Genomic DNA, 15,472 nt, shown 5'->3' on the forward strand with positions numbered 1-15,472 from the left:
GGGGTGTCGCCTCCCCCTCCCTCTCGCTGGCCTGTGACCTTGGCTGTCTATGCCACATAGCGGTATTTCAACAATTACTCTGGCCTCTGGGGTCATTCACCCTCTCATCTCAGTCCAGGGAGGTGTCCCCACAGCCCGGTCCCTGCGTCCTCCTTCCCTGGCCTTCCACTTTGCTGACTGGGGCGAATATCCACCTTGACCTTCCCGGCCGCCTCAGGCTCCCATACAGCTCCAACTCCACAACCAGACCCCACCAGCCTGTGCACCCCGATGGCCCACACACCTGGCTACCTGACCATGGCTGAGGCCCCAAATCCCAGCTGAAAGGAAAGCTGCCACCACAGGGAGGAGTGAGGAAGCTGACCATGAGGGCTCCCACATTCCTGCTGCTAGGCAGCAGCAGGTCACAGGCCAGACACTATGGGTCAGAGCACCAGGTCCTACTCCACCCAGGCAGATTTCAGGCATCTGCAGTCATCACTGGGGATGGGGCCAGGGACAGCTCTTGGTACTGGCACTATCAATTCACTGCTCTTGGCAGCTACTTTTCCCCTTTCTACTTTGATAGGGTAGAGTGAAATTGAGAAGGGAGAGGGAGATAGAGAGGGACAGAGAAAGAGACACTTGCAGACCTGCTTCACCACTTGTGAAGCTTCCCCCCTGCAGGTGGAGAGCAGGGGTTCAAACCCAAGTCCTTACACATGGTAAAGTGTGTGCTCAATGGGGTACGCCACTGCCTGTCCCCTTCTTGTAAAATGTCAATGTGATTTAAGTCAGGAAACAACACAAGCTGAATACAGACACACATAAAGAATTCTCATACTGGGAGTCGGGCTGTAGTGTAGCGGGTTAAGCGCAGGTGGCGCAAAGCACAAGGACCGGCATAAGGATCCCGGTTCGAACCCCGGCTCCCCACCTGCAGGGGAGTCGCTTCACAAACGGTGAAGCAGGTCTGCAGGTGTCTATCTTTCTCTCCTCCTCTCTGTCTTCCCCTCCTCTCTCCATTTCTCTCTGTCCTATCCAACAATGACAACAACAATAATAACTACAACAATAAAACAACAAGGGCAACAAAAGGGAATAAATAAATAAAATAAAATAAAATAAAAAAGAATTCTCATACTGGCTGATGATGGTGGTGACAAACATGAATACTGACAGCCTAAGGACAATGTGCTGAGCATGGCAGGGCTATGAAAGGTCTGAGGCCCCTCCTGGGACATCCAGCAAACACAAGATCCACAGAGAAAGTATCCCTTTGGCAAAGTGAGCCACCATGCACAAAGCGCAAGGACCGGCATAAGGATCCTGGTTTGAGCCCCTAGCTCCCCACCTGCAGAGAAGTCACTTCACAAGCAGTGAGGCAGGTCTGCAGGTGTCTAGCTTTCTCTCCCTCTCTGTCTTCCCCTCCTCTCTCCATTTCTTTCTGTCCTATCCAACAATGATGACATCAATAACAATAATAACTACAACAATAAAACAACAAGGGCAACAGAAAAGGAATAAATAATTTTTTTTTAATTTAAAAAAAATGAGCCAGCACCCAGCTGAATGCTTGTAAGGTGGGGCATTCCTGCCACAGCAAGTAGAAAGGAAAGGAGTCACAAAGGGCCAACCAGAATTCCCACAAATTCTTCTCTGGCCTCTGCCCTGGCTCCCAAACCTACAGGAAGGGGACAGGAAACAGGAAGTTCTAGCCCCTCCTGCTTCCCTCGGCTTCCTCTGTACAGTTTGAGGTGACCAAGGGACAACGACAAATACCACCAGCCATCAGCCTGATGGGGGTGGGGAGACAATACTTGGTTGGCTCCCCAAGTTATGCCTAAACACTTCACCAATTCAAAGTCCAAAGCCAGGGCAGAAGACTTCCAGAAACACCAGCAAGCACCTCCCACCTCCATTGCAATATGTAGTGAAAGGGCTCAGAGACTTTGACTTCAGACAACTTGTAACACAGAGCCATTCTAAGGCACCACCACCCAAGAGAACCCACCACCACTGACCTCTTTCCTCTGGATTCCCTGCAAATAATTTGGCTGCTCACAGGTGAGAGATGATCCCAGGAAATTCCTGCAGGAAAACAGAACATTGAAGTGTCACTATGCTGAAGTTGTGCGGGTGATTTCTGACAAGTATTGATCGCTCTTTGAAGCAACAGTCTCCCATCAGTAGCCAATCTGCTCAATGGCTAGCAGTGCCACACTATCCCAACAGCTGTGCCAACTCCACACAGCTAGTAGTGAGTGTCTGTCTGTGGCAGTATGAGCAAAACCCAAGTCCTGGATCAGCAGGAAAGACTGTGGTGATTGACTTGTGATGTCTGGTTGACTAGTGATGTCTGCGATGAGCAGGAATAGAGGTAAGTGCAATCTGTGCCAAATAAATGTTAGCCATCCCTCCTATAAAGAAGTGCAACTTTACTGAGGCCCACTTTGATTCACCTACCGCTATGAAATTACAATAATGGAACAGACACTGGTTATTTTCACCTTTACCAATCCAGAGTTCCTCTTGTGGAGCCAGAAAAACTTAGTGGAAAATGGCTATCAAGTGAGCGATAAAATAGTAGCAGAAGTTGAAAGGGCAGTTAACTTTGGGGTGTGAAGATAAATACAGGAAACATTTGGCTCTCAGTGGAAACATGACTCCAGAGAAAGCCAGGCCCATGTACAAATATTGCTGTGAGTGCACATTTGGGATTCTAGAAGGTACAAGATTCACTGCTAGAGAATGTGCCTCTGATGGGCAGGGAGAACATAGTTGAACCTGCACCCTGGAGGGCTTACGATCTAGTTGGACAACGCTTGCTGACTATGTGCCCGGGAAGGCTGGCCAGCACTGTGTCCCCCTCCTCCAGCTCAGAGACCCCCTCAGCCCTCTCACTGCCCCACCCAAGCAGCTCATAGAACCTCTCAACCGTGAATATCTCGGCTCTCTCTCTCTCTCGCACTACCCGGCTGCTCTCCATACCTCACCCTACTTCCGTGACCCTAGATTCACTCTCTGAGGCCTCTTCTGCAATCCCCACTCCCACACCTCACAAGGGTGCCACCACACCCATTTGTCCCATCACAGGCTGGGCTCTTGGCTTCTCCTAAATGGATAAATGAGATTCCTTGACCAGATACTGAAGTCCCCCACAATATGGTCACTGCTTCCATGTCCAGTTTTGTCTCTCGTCCCATCCACACAATCCACTCGGTGGCCCAGCTGAACTCTTCAAATGTTTTCCTTGAGCTGACCCCCTCGCTCTTCTTTTGCAATGCTAGCCTCCTTTACAGTTTATATCTAGTACTCAAGCATAAGGACCTGAGTTCAATCCCCTGCCATTGCATGTTACCAGAGTGATGCTCTGCTTCTCTCTCTGAGAAACAAATAAATCTTAAAGAAAAATAGGTGGTCCAGGAGGTGGCGCAGTGACTAAAGCATTGGACTCTCAAGCACAAGGTCCTGAGTTCGATCCCTGGTAGCACATGTACCAGAGTGATGTCTGGTTCTTTCTCTCTCTCCTATCTTTCTCATGAATAAATAAGTAAAATCTTTAAAAAAAGAAAAGAAAAGAAAAGAAAGAAAGAAAAATAGAACAAAGTTAGCATCAAAGGTCAGGGAGATAGCTCATAGTGCTGATAGCTCACAGTGCTGGAGCACAAGGCTCACATGCAGAGGCTCCAGGTGTCAGTCCTCAGCTGAGCAGTGCTCTGGACTCTCCTCTCCCTCTTTTTTTTCCTCTCCTCTCCCTCATAAAGAGAAATAAATCAGTCTTGAAAAAAAAAAAGAAAGCTAAATGAAGTTTGCATCAAGCCCTGCCTGCTGCATCTGTCACCACCTGAATTCATAGGACAGTCTTCCCTGGTATGCACCCATGTTCTAGTTGGGACTGCGGTTTGGGGAGCCCTGTTCTTAACCCTTTCCTGCACTAGAAACCCCTGAGGACAAGGACTTGGACTTTCTTTCTTTCTTTCTTTTCTTTTCTTTTTTTTTTTTTTGTGTGTGTGTGCTCACACTGACACAGATGCCAAGCACTAGTGAATTCATTCAAGAATTACTCACTACAAGTGTCCAAGAACCAGGAACAACAGTTCTAAGGAATCAAGAGGTTCTATGGAGATGGAAGACCAAAGAAAGTTCATGACGAAGCTGGGTCAGGAGAGAAAAGAAATGGGAAGAGCAAGGGAACAGCTAAATGACAAAGGAGGAACACACAAGTCTGGCCAGAAAACAGAGAGAGGAAGGATGCTGAGTGCCAGGTCAGGGGGCCAGGATCGACCCAGGCCCTCTTATTCAGGGGCATGCCAGGCACAGCAGGCCTGGGAACTCTTGCCTTCTTCTCTTGTTCTGAGCGCCTTAGTCTAGCCTCTGGCTAGGTTATAAATAACAGCCTCCATTGGCAGCCCACCTGCTATTCATGGGGCCCCAGCTATGAGCCTCACATATATGATCTCGACACTCTGCAACCGCCTGATAACTTGGAGTGGCCATCCTCGTTTTGCAAGAGGGAAGCTAACACCAAAAGAGGTGATGGCACCTGCCCATGGTCTCACCTAACAGTGCCCCCTGAAGTTCATGTCTCAGGGACAGGACTGCATACCAGTCAGCCAGCCACCCCAGGTCCCAGGCATTCCCAGTTCAGTGAGGCTGCTTCTCCTCAGCCCTCCTCTCTAACTGCGCATGGGCAGCATTTCTCAAGCACCAAGCAAAAAGATGAAACACACCAAGTAGGCCATAGGCTGCCAGAGGCTGGAGGGAGGGGAGAGTGGGGAATTTCACAGTAAAGCTTCAGTTTTGCACAGTGAGAAAGCTTTAAATATCAACAACACAATCATGTGAATGTACAGAACCAGCTCTCCTGGGAGAACTGCACACCTTAGCGCACATGAGGGTTTGAGCCTCAGTACCACAAAGGAGCATCATGGATAGCACCAGAGGAGCTCCAAGGATAGTGGAGCAGTGCCGTGGTATCTCTCTGTCTCTCCCTCTCTCTTCCCTTATCTCACAAAAAAAAATCTGTTAACGTGCTTATTACAACTAAATTGATGTTTGAAATAGCTAAGTTGGGGGCTGGCTGGCAAAATGACTCACCTGCATAATGCACTGCTTTGCTCTGTACACCACCCAGGCTCGAGTCAGACACCCACTATATTCAAGAGACTTTTAGTGCTATGATCTCTTTCATATGATCTTTTTCACATACTCTCTCTGTCTCTCTGCCTTCTCTGTCTCTATAAATGGGTGGATGGATGGATGGATAGAGAGAGGGAGGAAGAGAAAAGAAGGAAGGAAGGAGAGAGAAGCAAAGAAAAAGGGCCAGGAAGACAGCATAAAGACTATGCAAAAAAAAAAAAAAAAGACTTTCAGGCCTGAAGTTCTGAGGCCCCAGGTCTACAGCACCACCATTAGCCAGAACTGAATAGTACTCTGGTCTCTGACCATAGCTTTCTCGCATTAAAATAAATAATCAAACTGTTTTTTAAATAAGTGAATAATTTTAAATATTTTATTTACTTATTATTGGATAGAGACAGAGAGAAATTGAGAGGGGAGGAGAAAATAGAGAGGGAGAGAGACAGAGAGACACATGCAGCTCTGCTTCACCACTTGTGAACCTTCTCCCATGTATGTGAAGACCAGAGGTTTGAACCTGGGTCCTTGCACACTGTAATGTGTGTACTTAACCAGGTGTACCACCACCTGGCCCTGTAAATAAAATATTTAAAAATAAATAAATAAAGCAAAGTGGGTAAGATTGAAAATCTGCCTCTAAGGTCTTTACCATTGTTTAAAGAAAATAAAGTGTACTTATGAAGTGGCTACAAATATTGTATCTAAGTGAGACTAGAAGAGATGCTAGAAACATTTCAATTCCGTAATCCCCCAAACCAGAAAGCAGAAAGAATGGTAGCTTGTCCTGAGTTGCACAAATTGGATGAAGGCCACATCTGAGGCTTGAGACTGGGGCATAGCAGAACTGAGCAGCACACAAGTTAACCTAGGGCATGAAGGGTCAGACTCAAGTTTCGCTTCTTCCACTAAACACATCCTGTGACTTCGCAAAAGTCATTTATCCTCTCTGAACATCATACACCTAACCCATCAGAGGACAGTCAAAAAGAGTTCACATGTTACAAGAAAATGTATGAATCCAATAAATGACAGGTAGGGAAGGTCCAGAGACAGCATCTGGTCAATGTCAAGAACGGCTTCACAAATGCCTGTTACTGGTGCTCACATTAGATCTACACATCGACTTAAAGACTAAAAGCTAGTTAAGTCAGACACCTCACTTTTCAAGTTTCAGCCACCCAGATCCTCTTCCCCCCACCCCAACCCCATTCCACAGCTAAGTTGTAACAGCCATGCAGGGACCCGAGGCAGGAGAGGAAGCCGGTGTGGACACTGGCCACCCGGGCTGCATTCCTTGGCTAAATATAAATGATCCCCAGCCCATTGTTTGAAATTATGCATGATAACTCCCCTCCCCATTCCTCAAAGCGACAAGCCAACTACACATCTTTACAGCACAACATACACACAAAACGTTCTCCATGGCTATTTTTAGCAGAATGGAACACTGGCTGGTACACAGGAATCAGAGCATGGGGTCCTCAGTTTTTTTTTCCACTAGCTTCTTGAGCCACCCCAGAGAAAGGGGGCAATTGTGGGTCAGAAGGGCACCCTCCCACAACTTCCCTTTAGTCCAAAATTGCGTTCTCTAGACCAAAGGGAAGTGGGTCCCTTCTGCCTTCTTATGTGGGGATGGGGAAGAAAAGTTCACAGAGCACAGAGGACCCCCATGCGACCCCAAAAGCTTCTGACTTGCCCAAACCATTCAGGCATGTGGAGAAGAGGTGAAGAGACCAGGGCTCTCTCTCAAAGCCAATCTTGGGTTTCCACATGCACAAACAGACATTGCTCCCACAAGTCAGGCTGCTTTGGGGGCTTTTTTTTTCCCTAACAGGAAAGTTTGTTTAAAGTCCCAAACTTGGATGCACAGATGGCCTGCATCTCAGCCCCCGGGGCTTGCCAGAGCCCAGTCACTCCGCCTGCCGGTAGCCTGCGGTGGCCCAGGAGTGGCCAGGAGCTCGAGGCCGCAGGCCCACCCCAGCCCTGCCGAGCCCCAGCTCCCCCCTATCCGCCCCCCCGGGTGGCCAGAACCCCGTGACAGCTGCGGGCCCCCGCACCCCCACAGCCTGGTTCGGCTTGAGCCCCGCTCCAGAGAGGTGCTCCCCACGCCCCCCAGCTGCAGACCCGCCGCTGCGTCACTGGGCCCCCGTGCACCCCGAGCCCGGCCGGGCCGCCCCCCCGCCTACTCACACCGGGCGTGGAAGGGTGGGGGTCCCCGCGCCCGCCCACAGACTGCTGAGCCGCAGCCCGCAGCCTCCGCGCCCCGCCCGCCAGCCCCACCGCGCTCACCGCGCCGCAGAAACGTGGGACCCCCGCTTGTCCAGCGCCCGCACAGCCACCGCCACTGCAGCCTCCAGCGGAAACGGGGGGCGGGGCCTGCCCGGGAATGGCGGGGGGCGGGGGGTGGGGCCACCCTCATTGGGCGGAGCATTGACTGGGGGCGGACCCACCATGAAACGCGGCCACCCCGGAGAGTGGTGGGGCTTGTGAGCGGGGCCAGACGCAGTGGGCGTGGTGGTGTTGGGGGCGTGGTCTTCTGGCGCTGGGCGTGGTGAGGGTAGGGCAGAGGCGGGGCCTATGGGCGGGGCCGCAGCCGGAGTTGGGGGAGCGGGGTGCAAGGCTGGAGGCCGGATCTGGGGCAGGCCCAGGGGCCCGGGCTGAGGGACGTGGGGAACACTGGGCCAGGTCTAGGGCCCCACAAATCTCGGCTGCATCCTCACCTCAACATAAAGGATTAGGGAGCTCCGGCCATGCTGGGCACAACCAGTCTCCGACCAGCGCCTCCACTTTCGGGGTTCAGGAAGTTTTGCTCCCCTCTCTCAGCCGGGGTTCAGCTGCTCACCCCCAAGGGTGGGAGGGACTCCTTCCCCCTGCCTCTAGGATCCTGGACCCTGAGCCTGGAGGGTGGAGGAAAGGTCCTCTACCCCTGGCCCTAGAAAGTGCCCCCTCTGAAATTCGGGGCGCACCAGCACTAGACAATGCCAGTTAACTCGGGAATCGGTCTCTCCAGGAGGGAGGCGGGGGCCCAGCTGGAGGAGAGACTGACTTCCCAGATTCCCCTGGAATCCCCATTCCTGAAGTCAGAGCCTGGACTCTGCTTCCAGTGACAAGTGGACCCTCGCTCCAGGTGGACGCTTTCAGATGCAGAGAGACAAAGACAAACAGAGGGAGAGAGGGAGAAAGACCACAGCACCCAGGCTTCCTCCAGGAAGGGGGTGGGGGGGCGAGCCTGGGTTGTGTACAGGGCACAGCAGGTGCACCATCCAGGTGAACTATCTTGCCTCCACCTTCTCATCACTGTGCTTCCTGTGTGCAACGGTGTGTGCTGAGTATGATTTGAGACTTATTTTTTTGAGCATTTTATCTTTTTTTAAATTTCTTTATTGGGGAATTAGTGTTTTACATTCAACAGAAAATACAATAGTTTGTACATGCATAACATTTCACAGTTTTCCATATAACAATACAACCCCCACTAGGTCCTCTGTCATCCTTCTTGGATCTGTATTCTCCCCACCCACCCGCCCCAGAGTCTTTTACTTTGGCACAATGCACCAATTCCAGTTCAGGTTCTACTTGTGTTTTCTTTTCTGATCTTGTTTTTCAACTTCTGCCTGAGAGTGAGATCATCCCATATTCATGCTTCTGTTTCTGTGTTATTTCACTTAAACATGAATTTTTCAAGGTCCATACAAGATCGGCTGAAAACAGTGAAGTCACCATTTTTTGTAGCTGAGTAGTATTCATATATATATGTATATATATATATATATACCACAACTTGCTCAGCCACTCATCTGTTGTTGGACACCTGGGTTGCTTCCAGGTTTTGGCTATTACAAATTGTGCTGCCAAGAGCATATGTGTACACAGGTCTTTTTAGATGGTTGTGTTGGGTTCCTTAGGATATATCCCCAGGAGAGGAATTGCAGGATCATAGGGTAGGTCAATTTCTAGCCTTCTGAGAGTTCTCCAGACTGTTCTCCACAGAGGTTGGACCAATTGACATTCCCACCAGCAGTGCAGGAAGGTTCCTTTGACCCCACAACCTCTCCAGCATTTGCTGCTGTTACCTTTTCTGATGTATGACACTCTCACAGGTGTGAAGTGGTATCTCATTGTTGTCTTTATTTGCATTTCTCTGACAGAGACTTGGAGCATTTTTTCATGTGTTTCTCGGCCTTTTGGATCTCTTCTGTGGTGAATATTCTGCCTATGTCCTCCCCCCATTTTTGTATGGGGTTATTTGCTTTCTTGTTGTTGAGATTTGCAAGTTCTTTATATATTCTGGTTATTGATCTCTTGTCTGATGTATGGCATGTAAAGATCTTCTCCCATTCTGTGAGGGGGATTTGAGACTATTTTTTAAGTGGGTTCATTTATTTTATGAGAGAAAGAGATCAGGCTGTAGACAACACCCAGGATACAACTCAAGGTTTAATCCTTAAACCACCTTTCCAGCCATGAAAACAAAACCTTAAAGTCTAAGTACACTTTCAAAGTTCTCTTGAGCAGACTCCTGCCCCATACACACACACACACACACACACACACACACACACCATTTTGCCTGACTTCACCCTGTATGATATCCTTTGAGTGAGTGCCTTTGCCTTTAAGAGCTTGTTCAGTGACACTCCCCTACCCCCAATCCTCCCCATCTCCCCAATCACTGTGGCAAAAGCCCTTGGCACATGTTGCTACTTCTGCCTGGCTTCCAGATGGGGAAACTGAGTCTCAAGTGACAGAGGGACTTGCAGTCATGTCTGCTAGCTAAACAGTCTTTCTGCAGTGAAAGGCTGCCTGAAGTGGCAGCAGCCCTAGGGCTTCAGAGTCAGGTAGACCCAGGGTTGAGTCCTGGTGTGGCCTCAAATAGGCTGGGGCCTCTCAAGGCTTCCATTTCATCACCTGTAAAACGGGCCCACATGCTGATCTCACAGGCTGATGGGACGATGAAGCCAGAGGGAAAACTGCCTTATTTAGAGCACGACAGGAATTCAATGTATGGTAATCTGCTTCTCCTTTAAAGAGTGGGGGCTAAGGAGATAGCACTGTGGAAGCAACTAGACTTACTAAAAGCCCAGTGGCCCCAAGTTCAATCCTCACCACCACCATAACCCAGAACTGAGCAGTGTTTTGATCGCTAGCATTCTGATGAAAAATAAATAAATCGTGGTCCAGGAGGTGGTGCAGTAGATAAAGCTTTGGATTCTCAACCATGAGTTCCCAAGTTCGATCCCTGGCCACACATGTACCAGAGTGATGTCTGGTTCCTTCTCTCCTCCTATCTTTCTCATGAATAAATAAAATAATTTTAAATAAATAAATAAATAAATCTAAAAACAGACAAACTTGGGGCTTGGAGGTAGCATACTCTGTCAAACACACACATTACCATGAGCAAAGACCCAGGTTCAAGCCCCAGATCCTCACCTACAAGCAGTGGAGCCAAAAATAAATAAATAACTCATCAGCACCAACCAGAAAACAGCAGAATGATTGGTTTAAAGGTTTAAAGGTCTATTTTAGGCCTGAGAAGTAGCTCACCCAAGAAAGCATACATATTACCATGAGCAAGGACCTGGGTTCAAGCCCCTGGTCCCCACCTACAGGGGAAAACTAAGAGCAGTGGGACAGTCTGCATATGTCTATTGAGACTATTTTTTAAGTGAGTTCGTTTATTTTATGAGAGAAAGAGATCAGGCTGTAGGCAGCACCTAGAACAGAACTCAAGGTTGTTGTCTGCTCAGCGGTAGATGGGAGCAGGAGAATTCTGGTTGTCTCCTTGAGAAATAGCTTCCTCTGAAAATGGCTTCACTCAGACCCTGCAGGTCATCAAGCAGGACTGACAGGGATCCTTTAATGGACTCCCTGGTGGAGAGAACTGCTTCTGGGTACAGATACTAGTGATCCTTCATCTCCCTACCTGTCTCTCTCTGCTTCTCACCCATTATCTAGAAGAAATGGGGAGAAAATGGCCTCAGGAATAGTAGAGCCATGCACACACTGAGCCCCAACCATAACACTGGTAACAAAAATAAACAAATCAGAACAAGTACATTTGAAATGAAGAATCCTAGGGAGGGCCCCTACCAAGGAAGTGACCCCAGAGGAAACTTCCTCAATGACGCTCCAGAAAGTGGCTTCAGTGCACAGCCACCTTCATCTCATTCAGACATCGATGACTCGGCACCTACAAAGAGGTCACAGGACCACAGTACCGAGCCTCTGAAGAATGTGGGTGTTTCTGTCCAGGAATTTCTGGAAAAGCTGAAGAAGCCCCCTCCAGGCCTTCAACCTCAGAACCGCAGGTTGTGTCCCTGTCTTCAGGGCTCACCCCTGTTCACTCCTTGTTCCTGTTTGTTTGTTTGTTTGTTTTAATTGTTATTTATTTATTTATTGGGTAGCGACAGCCAGAAATCAAGATGGAAGGGGGTGATAGAGAAGGAGAGAAAAGGAGACACCTGCAACACTGCTTCACCACTTGCAGGTGGGAACTGGGGGCTCGAATCTGGGTCCTCAGGCATTATAACATATGCTCTCAACCAGGTGTGCCACCACCTGGCCCCTCTCCTTGTTCCTTTTTGTTTGCTTGCTTTTTTGAAAGTTTATTTATTTGAGTGAGAACAGCCATCACTCTGGCATATGTGATGTCAGGGATTGAACTCAGGACCTCATGCTGTGAGTCCAGTGCTCTAGCCACTGCGCCACTTCATGGGCCCCAATAGCTCCACTCTCACTCTCAAAATCTCTTGGTTTGTCACTTTAATGGCGAGAAGAGGCAGCTCCTGCCAACTCTTCTTGTCTGATGCAGCTGGGGTTCCTGGATCCCCAGAGACTCCCTTTTATCCCCCTTGAAATCACCACATCAAATCAAAAATGTTAATAAGTGAAAATGAAGTTTCCAGCCAGCCACCCAGTCAGGCGAGAGGCCAGGGCCTGTTGAATTGCGCCACCCAGTGGAGAGAATTCACATCGCCCGAGGCACCTCAGTCCAAGTTCAAAGCAGAGAACAGTCAACATTCCCCAGCACTTAACTCAAGTGTCCAGCACTGTGCTGAAACTTAGCATGTTTTGATCGCCTTGGTCCTCGCAGCGACTCCATGAGGTAGCAACCCCCATCACCCTCCAAGCTTAGGCTCAGAAGGGTTAGTTGACTTTCCCCGAGCTGTTTCGCAGGAAATGACAGAGTAAGGTAGAACCCTAGGTTGGTCTGTTTTAATATTGATTAATCTGGGAGAGCGCACAAGAGACCAGAGCACTGCTCAGCTCCAGCTCTGCTGAGGGTGGGAACTGAACCTGGGGCCTCTGAGCCTGATGTGCTATAACTAGCATTGTCTCCTACACCCAAATAAATAGTAATAATAGCCATTATTATTATTAATATCACTATTACCAGAGCACTGCCCAGCTCTGGTTTATGATGGTGCTGGGAATTGAACCTGGAACCTCAGAACCTCATGCATGAAAGTCTTTTGCAGAACCTCTATGTTGTCTTCCTGGCCCCTTAACTTAATCTTTAAATCAGTAAGACGACTTCTCCATTGACCAGGATATGTGTGGCTCAGTGGTACAGCCCATGCTTTGCACATATGAGGTATTTTGGGTTCAGATTCCTGGCATGTGCTTGAGCGAACACACACACACACACACACACACACACACACACACACACACACCTTCTCTCATCCTGCTGATGTGGGATTAAAATCAAGTCACTGGGTTTTAAAAGACAGCTCACCAGGGAGGGCATGTGCTTTGTTATATGTGGCCCAGGTCCAAGCCCAGGTGCCATGTAGGAGTGCCACAGCACTGGGGGAAGTTCAGGTGTTGTGCTAGCTCTCCCTCCTTCTCTCTCTCTCTTTGTATAGAGACAGAAAGAAATTGAAAGGGAAGGTGAGATACAGAGGAAGACAGATAGAGACACCTACAGACCTGCTTCACTACTCATAAAGCTTCCCCCTACAGGTGGGAGCGGGGGCTTGAACCCAGACCCTTGCACATTTTAATATGTGCACTCAACCAGGTACACCACTGCCTGGTCCCCCTCTCTCCATTCCTCAATCTGAAAGAAAAGGTGCATGCCCAAAACCCCACCTCTTCAATAATAATTATTATAATAATAATATTTTATTTTATTTTATTTATTTTTTTAAGAAAGGATTAATTAACAAAACCATAGGGTAGGAGGGGTACAACTCCACACAATTCCCACCACCCAATCCCCATATCCCACCCCTCCCCCGATAGCTTTCCCATTCTCTATCCCTCTGGGAGCATGGACCCAGGGTCATTGTGGGTTGCAGAAGGTAGAAGGTCTGGCTTCTGTAATTGCTTCCCCGCTGAACATGGGCGTTGACTGGTCGGTCCATACTCCCAGCCTGCCTCTCTCTTTCCCTAGTAGGGTGGGTCTCTGGGGAAGCTGAGCTCCAGGACACATTGGTGGGGTCTTCAATCCAGGGAAATCTGGCCGGCATCCTGATGACACCTGGAACCTGGTGACTGAAAAGAGAGTTAACATACAAAGCCAAACAAATTGTTGAGCAATCATGGACCCAAAGCTTGGAAAAGTGGAGAGGAAGTATTAGGGAGGTACTCACTGCAAACTCTAGTATACTTCTGTTTTCTTACTTTGGTGCCATACTCCAAACTCAGTCAATTTCTGCTTTGCGTTTCTACTTCTTTTTTTTTTTTTTACATGCATAACATTCCCCAGATTCCCATTTAACAATACAACTCCCACTATTTCATTCATCATTTTTCATGGACCTGTATTCTCCCCACCCACCCACCCCAGAGTCTTTCACTTTGGTGTAATACTCCAATTCCATTTCAGGTTCGACTTGTGTTTTCTTTTCTAATCTTGTTTTTCAACTTCGGCCTGAGAGTGAGATCATCCCACATTCATCCTTCTGTTTCTGACTTATTTCACCCAACATGATTTTTTCAAGGTCCATCCAAGATCGGCTGAAAACGGTGAAGTCACCAATTTTTACAGCTGAGTAGTATTCCATTGTGTATATATACCACAACTTGCTCAGCCACTCATCTGTTGTTGGACACCTGGGTTGCTTCCAGGTTTTGGCCATTACAAATTGTGCTGCCAAGAACATATGTGTACACAGATCTTCTTGGATGGATGTGTTGGGTTCCCCAGGATATATCCCCAGGAGGGGAATTGCAGGGTCATAGGGTAGGTCCATTTCTAACCCTCTGAGAGTTCTCCAGACTGTTCTCCACAGAGGTTGGACCAATTGACATTCCCACCAGCAGTGCAGGAGGGTTCCCTTGACCCCACACCCTCTCCAGCATTTGCTGCTGTTACCTTTTCTGATGTGTGACATTCTCACAGGAGTGAAGTGATATCTCATCGTTGTCTTGATTTGCATTTCTCTGACAATCAGAGACTTGGAGCATTTTTTCATGTGTTTCTCGGCCTTTTGGATCTCTTCTGTGGTGAATATTCTGTCCAAGTCCTCCCCCCATTTTTGGATGGGGTTATTTGTTGTCTTGTTGTTGAGTCTGGCAAGCTTTTTATATATGTTGGTTATTAAACTCTTATCTGATGTATGGCATGTAAAGATCTTATCCCATTCTGTGAGGGGTCTCTTGATTTGGGTAGTGGTTTCTTTTGCTGTGAAGAAGCTTTTTAATTTGATGTAGTCCCATAGGTCTACACCTGCCTTAGTCTTCCTTGTAATTGGATTCGTTTCATTGAAAATGTCTTTAAAATTTATGCGGAAAAAAGTTATTCCAATATTTTCCTCTAAGTATCTGATAGTTTCCGGTCTAACATCCAAGTCCTTGATCCACTTGGAATTTACTTTTGTATTTGGTGAAATACAGTGATTCAGTTTCATTCTTCTGCATGTTTCAACCCATTGTTTCCAACACCATTTGTTGAAGAGACTCTGCTTCCCCCATATAATAGTCTGGGCCCCTTTGTCAAAGATTAGATGTCCATACGTGTGGGGCCTCATTTCTGGGCTCTCAATTCTATTCCACTGGTCAGTGTGTCTGTTCATGTTCCAGTACCAAGCAGTTTTGATGACAATGGCCCTATAATACAGTTTGAGATCTGGGAGTGTGATGCCTCCGGTTCTGTTCTTTTCTCTCAAGATTGTTTTGGCAATTCTAGGTCTTTTCTGGTTCCAGATAAACATTTGTAGCATTTTTTCTATTCTCCTAAAAAATGTGCTTGGGATCTTGATGGGGATAGCATTAAATTTGTAGATGGCTCTGGGTAGTATATTCATTTTGATGATGTTAATTCTTCCAACCCATGAACATGGAACATCTCTCCACCTCTTTGTGTCTTTTTCAATCTCCTTGAGTAGTGACTCATAATCTT

The 15,472-nt window shown here is 48.0% G+C and overlaps 1 protein-coding gene across 5 annotated transcripts in view; it reads right to left on the reverse strand.

Moving 5' to 3' along the window:
• TSPAN9 (tetraspanin 9) overlaps window positions 1-7,478 on the reverse strand; it is a 187,786-nt gene extending 180,308 nt beyond the window's left edge. For 2 of the 5 annotated variants that reach the window (XM_060190276.1, XM_060190274.1), the window contains exons 1-2: window positions 7,411-7,458; window positions 2,004-2,070 (exon numbers count right to left, since the gene is read on the reverse strand). The gene's annotated coding sequence lies outside the window, so the exon portion shown is untranslated. Of the gene's footprint in view, window positions 1-2,003; window positions 2,071-7,410 lie in introns of all 5 variants that reach the window. The other 3 variants (XM_060190271.1, XM_060190275.1, XM_060190272.1) reach the window with 3 other exon arrangements.
• Between the last annotated feature and the right edge of the window lie 7,994 nt (window positions 7,479-15,472).

This window comes from Erinaceus europaeus, chromosome 4 (assembly GCF_950295315.1).
Source record: "Erinaceus europaeus chromosome 4, mEriEur2.1, whole genome shotgun sequence".
Taxonomy (NCBI): Eukaryota; Metazoa; Chordata; class Mammalia; order Eulipotyphla; family Erinaceidae; genus Erinaceus; species Erinaceus europaeus.